Source organism: Pteropus alecto, unplaced genomic scaffold (genome assembly GCF_000325575.1).
Source record: "Pteropus alecto unplaced genomic scaffold, ASM32557v1 scaffold394, whole genome shotgun sequence".
In the NCBI taxonomy this organism is placed as follows: domain Eukaryota; kingdom Metazoa; phylum Chordata; class Mammalia; order Chiroptera; family Pteropodidae; genus Pteropus; species Pteropus alecto.
In genome coordinates this window covers 660,514-666,778 of record NW_006436007.1, presented here as the reverse complement: position 1 = coordinate 666,778, position 6,265 = coordinate 660,514, and the positions used below count along the sequence as shown (strand labels likewise).

General features: G+C 38.3%; 1 long non-coding RNA gene across 1 annotated transcript in view; it reads right to left on the bottom strand.

Annotated features, from left to right (window-relative positions):
- Positions 1–5,857, bottom strand: part of LOC112479634 — a 32,202-nt gene extending 26,345 nt beyond the window's left edge. The window contains exons 1-2 of the long non-coding RNA XR_003046249.1: positions 5,059–5,857; positions 4,208–4,364 (exon numbers count right to left, since the gene is read on the bottom strand). This is a non-coding gene — a long non-coding RNA (uncharacterized LOC112479634). The remainder of the gene's footprint in view (positions 1–4,207; positions 4,365–5,058) is intronic.
- Between the last annotated feature and the right edge of the window lie 408 nt (positions 5,858–6,265).

Sequence of the window (6,265 nt, the reverse complement as noted above, 5' to 3'; positions counted from 1 at the left end):
AGAAGAAGAAGAAGAAGAAGAAGAAGAAGAAGAAGAAGAAGAAGAAGAAGAAGAAGAAAAGGAGAAAGAAAGAGAAGAAAAGAAGGAAAAAGAAAGAGAAGAAAGGAAGAGGACAACGAGGAGGAGAAGTACCAATAGTATCTGCTCTTTTGATGAAGGCAGGATAAAAGTTCCAAGCATAGCAAGACAAGATGAAAATTCAAGGGGTTAGGAATCACAAAAAATAAATACAATTTGAAGTATGGAGTAGGAGCTAGAGTGGCAAAGCATGGAATAATTAAAACCAGCAACTAGAGTAGTTAATGTTTTATAAGAAACACAGATATGGCTTAACCTGAGAGTAGACCCTATTGGCTATTTATCGGAGTGCAAATGTTTCCACGTGACTATATTTAAAATAAGTGAGCAGCCTTATTTTACCATGATGCACAATCACACATCCCTGCCCCTCAAAAAAAGACTCAAACTAGATTTGCCATATACCACCACTTCTAAGAATATTAAGCTACTTAAGTGCCAACCTTTCATTATGATGAGATAATCTCATGCTGAAAATGGTGCCAAACAGCACTTTTAAAACAAAATCAATGTCACTGGAATGATCACCACCACACAGGCCCCCAACCACAGATCAGACATTTAACTTGGAGTGAAAAGGAGAGAAATAAAAAGAACGAGAAAGAAAATAAAAACAGAAAAACATTAAGACAATTAGAAAGACACTGGTGAACATCTGAACAATAGGTTTCTAAGCACAAGCGCTGTGGGCATCCAGTGTAGGTTGTGAAAAACGAATCGTTAAATGAACAAAGGTTGCTTGATAGCTGTTTATGATGGCTGAAAGAACTTTCGCTTTAAATTCACACATGTTTAGGCTTAATTTCTGGCTTTACTGATCACTAACTTGTGACACGTTACCTCATTTCTGTGATAATCAGCCTGCTCATGGAGCATGAGGACAATAATGCAGGATTCTTGGCTGATTAGAAACAATACAGAGACAATGCCGAGCGCAGTGCTGAGTAGAATAGCCTATAGTGATAACAGTAATGAAAATGAAAGTAGTGTTGGTGATAACAGTAGTCTGTGGCAATGTGTGTGTATTGCTAGAGGTGGCAGTAGGAGTAAGGGTCATAGCGCCATTTTAGCAATCATATGGAAACTTTATTTACACATCACTTATTAAACAGAAGTAATATACTATTGACCAAAACACAGTCTCCATGTATCAATCTGAATTATTTTTTTTGATAAAATGTTCCTCTTGAGAAATGCCATGAAATAGTGAATACCTGCACAGCAAACTAGGCAATTCCATGAAAGAGGCAACGGGCCCCCTCCCACATCTGGTTTCAGGCAACAACTATGAAGTGAGGTCACTAAGTGGGTCATTGAAATATTAATTAAGGCTTAAGAAGCAGTATGAGTTGTGACATGAGAAATGAATTAGAGATATATATATTTTCAAGAGGTAAATATAACGTACAGGACAGCAGAAGAACTGAAAAGAAGAAAGAATGAGACTAAAAATATTTGTTCTTCCTTTTCGAGCAACTTTTCCTTAAGACTAAAAGTGATATTCCCTATTAGACTCTCATTATTATTTTCTCCATTACTTATTAAATTCTCTGCCTCCCGGCTCTGCTTTCTTCGCTTTGGTAATTCATTAACAAACAGTTATTAGACACGGGTTTATGAAAGTAGAGCTGCTTTCGGAAAGCTGAATAACAAATCACTGTTACCTAAAACAATGGGATGGAATAGCACAAAGGGACAAAACTATAGAAATACAGTTTATAGAATAATGAGATAGTGTTCTGCAAAAAATATTGTGCTTTATCTTACAAAATTATTATGCCATCCTCTCAAAATTTATATTCTACCATTTGCATTTTCAATTCCACATTCTAATCAAGCTGACTACCACTAAATTCACCTGGCTACCACTAAATTCTAGAGTTGCCACCTTGTTCATTTTTGTTCAATTAACAAAATCCTTTCCTTGTCAAATCCTTCTTTTGCATTCCAACCTCTTGTTGGAGCCTTTCTTGGCCACTTCAAACCATGTTGATCCCTCTGAGTTGATTTTGTGTCTGTTCTGGTCATTAGACTTTTACCATATATATGTCTTTGCCCTATTATAATTATTTTGCATTTAAATATGCACATATTCTCATGTAACTGCCTTGGGGACTGGGTCTATGTCTTAGTATTCCCAGTGTCTCACAACAGTAAGCCTTCCCCGGTGGTGCAGTGGAAATGACTGTGAATCAAGTAATAAAATTTGATTTAAACTTTGTACAAGTCAAAAGCCAGAATGAAGGAAATGGAAATACATGTTATAAAGGTCTTAAATTGCACATGAAATGGTAGATTGTGAAAAATTAAATATTCATACTGTAAACTCTAGAACAATTGCTCAAAAAATAAAATAAGAGGTATCACTAAAAAGTATATAATGGAGACAAAATGAAATCATGTAAAATACTGAATTAGTCCAAAGAACAGAGGAAAGGAGAAAAATGCAATTGCTCATAGCAGCTTTTTTCACAATTGCCAAAAAGTAGAAACTAACTAGATGTTTTCTAAGTACATTTATATGATGGAATACTATTTAGCAAAAAAAAAGAACAAAGTGTTGATACATACAACATAATGAATCTCAAATTCATTTTGCTAAGTGAAGAAAGAAGAGATAAGCCAAAAGGTTGCATATTGCATGAAGCCATTTATATGACAGCTATGGAAAAGCCATAACTATAGGAACGGAGAAGAGATCAATTGCCAGGGGCTGGGGTAGGGAGTAAAGTCAAGTATAAAAAAGCAGAGTTGAGATCGTTCTTTAACTTGATGGACCTTTTACACAGAACACCTGTCATAATTTCAATGAATATTCCGCAGAATCGTTTTGGAAAATGCTGGCTTAATAAAGATAAAATTGGTTACAGGGCTCCGAGACACTCAAGTTAGAATCTCTACTTCTCATAGAAATGTGACCTTGAGTGAGTTATTCAACATCTCTGAGTCTGATTTTCCTAATCTGTTAAGAGTTTTTGTCAGAATTAACTGAACAATGAATGTAAATACCTTTTTAAAAATGTTGATTCCTTTCCTTTCTTTCCCTTGCTCGTTCTAAAAGGTCACTCTTAATGTCAGCAAATCCTGGCATTATCAGTAGTCTCTCTCCTTTCAGAAATTTGATTTGCTGTTTCTACGTGCTGTGCAAAGCCAGGTAATAACACGTGTGAGAATCTGTCTAATACATTATTACTTAAGTTTTGATTGAAGGTCTGAGGGTCTCCCCTGTGAATAAATTATGCATTCTTTTCTGGGATTTAAGTTTTGTGGACGCCATCAATAGATTTAGCTGTGAGGAACTTCTGAAGCAAGAAGCAGGGGAAATGAGCAGGAACTGAAAAATCTTGGATATTAAAAATAACCCCCCAGAAGGCAGAATGACCTCCATTTGTTTATGCTCTCCAGCCCACGCTGCACAAGCTGCCACAAAGAGTTTTATTATGCAACTGCCGAGCAAGAGGATTTTCCCCACATATCTAATAATGATTTTAGAATTTGAAAATGAGAAAGAAAGGCTAAGGGCTATTTTCTGCAGTCATCTCCTCTTTTCTCACACAGAGAAGAAAGTAGTTAGCTGCAGTAGCTGAGGTGAGAGGTAATGAAAGACTAAACAAGAAAAGAGGAAGTAAGCAAACACAGGGCACCACTGAGAGGGAATCACAGGGGAAGGGCCTCAGTGCTGAGGCTTCCTTAATCCTGCCCTCACCTCGATCCTGCTCATTAAAGTTGAGTCTGGTCTTTCAGGTGTGACTAAAGGATAATGACACCCTAGACAGAAATAGAGAAGCTGGGAGATAGTGTTGAATAAGAGAAGAAACTGAGGAGCTTGGTTCAGGCCGGGTCAGTTTAAGATACCAGAAAGATGTCACGGGGAGATCCCAGAGGACAGTTAGAAATACAGATGTGGAACTCTGATGAAGGGCTGTGCTTGAAAGATACATTAGAGAGAAATTCTCTTAGATATATGAGTTGGAGCCACGGATGTGGTTGAAATCATGAAAACGAAGAGGACAAAGAGAGTTAAGGACAGGAAAAGAAGCTTGCGAAGTATAAAGAGCAGAGATCAGGGTGAAAGCTAAGAGAGGAAGTCCCAAAAAAGTGGCATAAATCGACAGAACCAAATACTGACCTGTGGCCAGGAAGTGAGGTTTAACGAAGCGAGAGCACGCCTTTCTCTGATTCCATATAAAACATGGAGACTGAAGAAGGCACTGACACATGGCCACCCGTGATTCTCTTTCATGGTTGTTAGTCACCATGAGGGTGTAGCTATCTCCAAATTGAACCTGGAAAAACAAATTTAATATGACAACTGCTAAGACTAACTTAAAAAGGAAAATTAAGCCAGACAGAAAAGGAGAAGAAATCTTTGTTTCTTCCTCTGTCTACAAGAACCTGAATATTTCAACCTGAAAATCTGTTACTATCTCTCAGATAGTTGTGGAGAAAAAGCATCAGGTATTACTAATTCGATTCAACAGGTGTTATTGATTCCCCACTAAATGCAAGCCTCCATGCTAGGAACCTAAAGCATGAGTTCTCAAACTTTAGCTGGCCTCAGAATCACTTGGATAACTCCTGAAAACACAGATGGCTGGTCCTTCCCTAGGTCTGCTTCCATAGGTCTGGGATGGGGCCTGAGAAAAGCATTCCTAATCAGTTCCCAGGTAGTGGTGGTGGTGGTGGTGCTGCTGCTGCTGTATGTCCACGGATCATCATCAGAGATGGATTAACGAGTTGGGGCTACTTAATCCAGAAAGAAAAGTAGAGTACCAATTCTGTAATATATCATGATCATGAGATGGATCATTTCAAAATTATTCCAATGAAAATCAAAATCAACCTTCTACCATCAAAGGCCCCATGCTTCTTACCTTAAGGAGCCAGTTGAGAGCAACATCCACTCACATCACATATAAATGAAAACATACTCATGTCACCTATAGATTTATAAACGAACAAACAAACAAACAAACGTACCTAAATCTCCTTATTTAATATTTCCTGGATCTCCAGAAAGAAAAGATCTCTACTTTATTGGTTAATTCCTTCTCCCCCAATTCAACATAACCGGATCTCATTTATTGAGCCCACTCCTCACATTTGTACCCGGTCTGTTTTCTAACTCACTTTGGATAGTGAACTTCTTGACAGCAAGGATCTCATTTATTTCCTATATACACCCAGTACCAGACACAGGACTTGGCCCACTCTTTAACTGAGGAAGGAAATAAAAGAAAGGAAAGAATAAAAGAAGGAGGAAGGAAGGAAGGATAAATGACTAGAGAGAGAAAGAAATCTGGTTTAAGTCCTCAACTCTCTACTCCAATTAACAGAGATGACTAGGCAGCTTATCCTTGACATTATTCTCTCCCTGACCATCAGGGCTTGATACTGGGCCATTTTTCTCTGGACTTGTCTATTTTACTTGATTCTCCTCAACCTCCTTCCCCGACTGTGAACCCTCTTCTATGCTCTCTCTCGCAGCCCACCCCTTCTAGGTGAATCGTCATTTAACAATCCTAATCAATACCAGCTCCATACTTTGAACTGCCCATCACTCTTCCCATCACCCAGGCTCAAATCCTAGCTATCTTTAAGTTCTCCATCTCCTTTATGGCACATTCCCAGGCAGTCCCTGAGGCTTCTTAATTTTTTCTTCTGTGATTTCTCATGGGACCTTTTTTCCCAGCCTCATTAGTACTACATTTATGCCTAGTCTGTTAAAACAATCTTGTAACTGGGCTCCTTACTCCACTATTTCCCTCCTCCAACTCATCCTACACACGATTGCCACATTAATCATCTTTAAATTCCACTTTCATTATCACAGTAGCAGCAGTTATTCTTTATTAAGGACTTAATGTGTCCCGCGTAATGCTAGACATTTTATATGTATTATGTCATCTCATTCTCACCCCATGAGATGGATTTTATCCCCTTTTAGAGATGAAATAACTAAGGCTTACTCATCTATAAAGACTTTGCTTAAAGCACTGTGTTAAGTCCCTCCACAATTTCACCTACATTCCTAATACTTACTCTCACCCTTCCTTTCTTAAAACGTCTGTTCCAGTCAAACTGGTCTACTGATGCTTCCAGATGTGCCCTCACCTGCCACCTTCATTGTTGAGCTCATCTCTCAGAGTCGATACAGATCGCCAGCCACACAAATGCAGGGCCCACT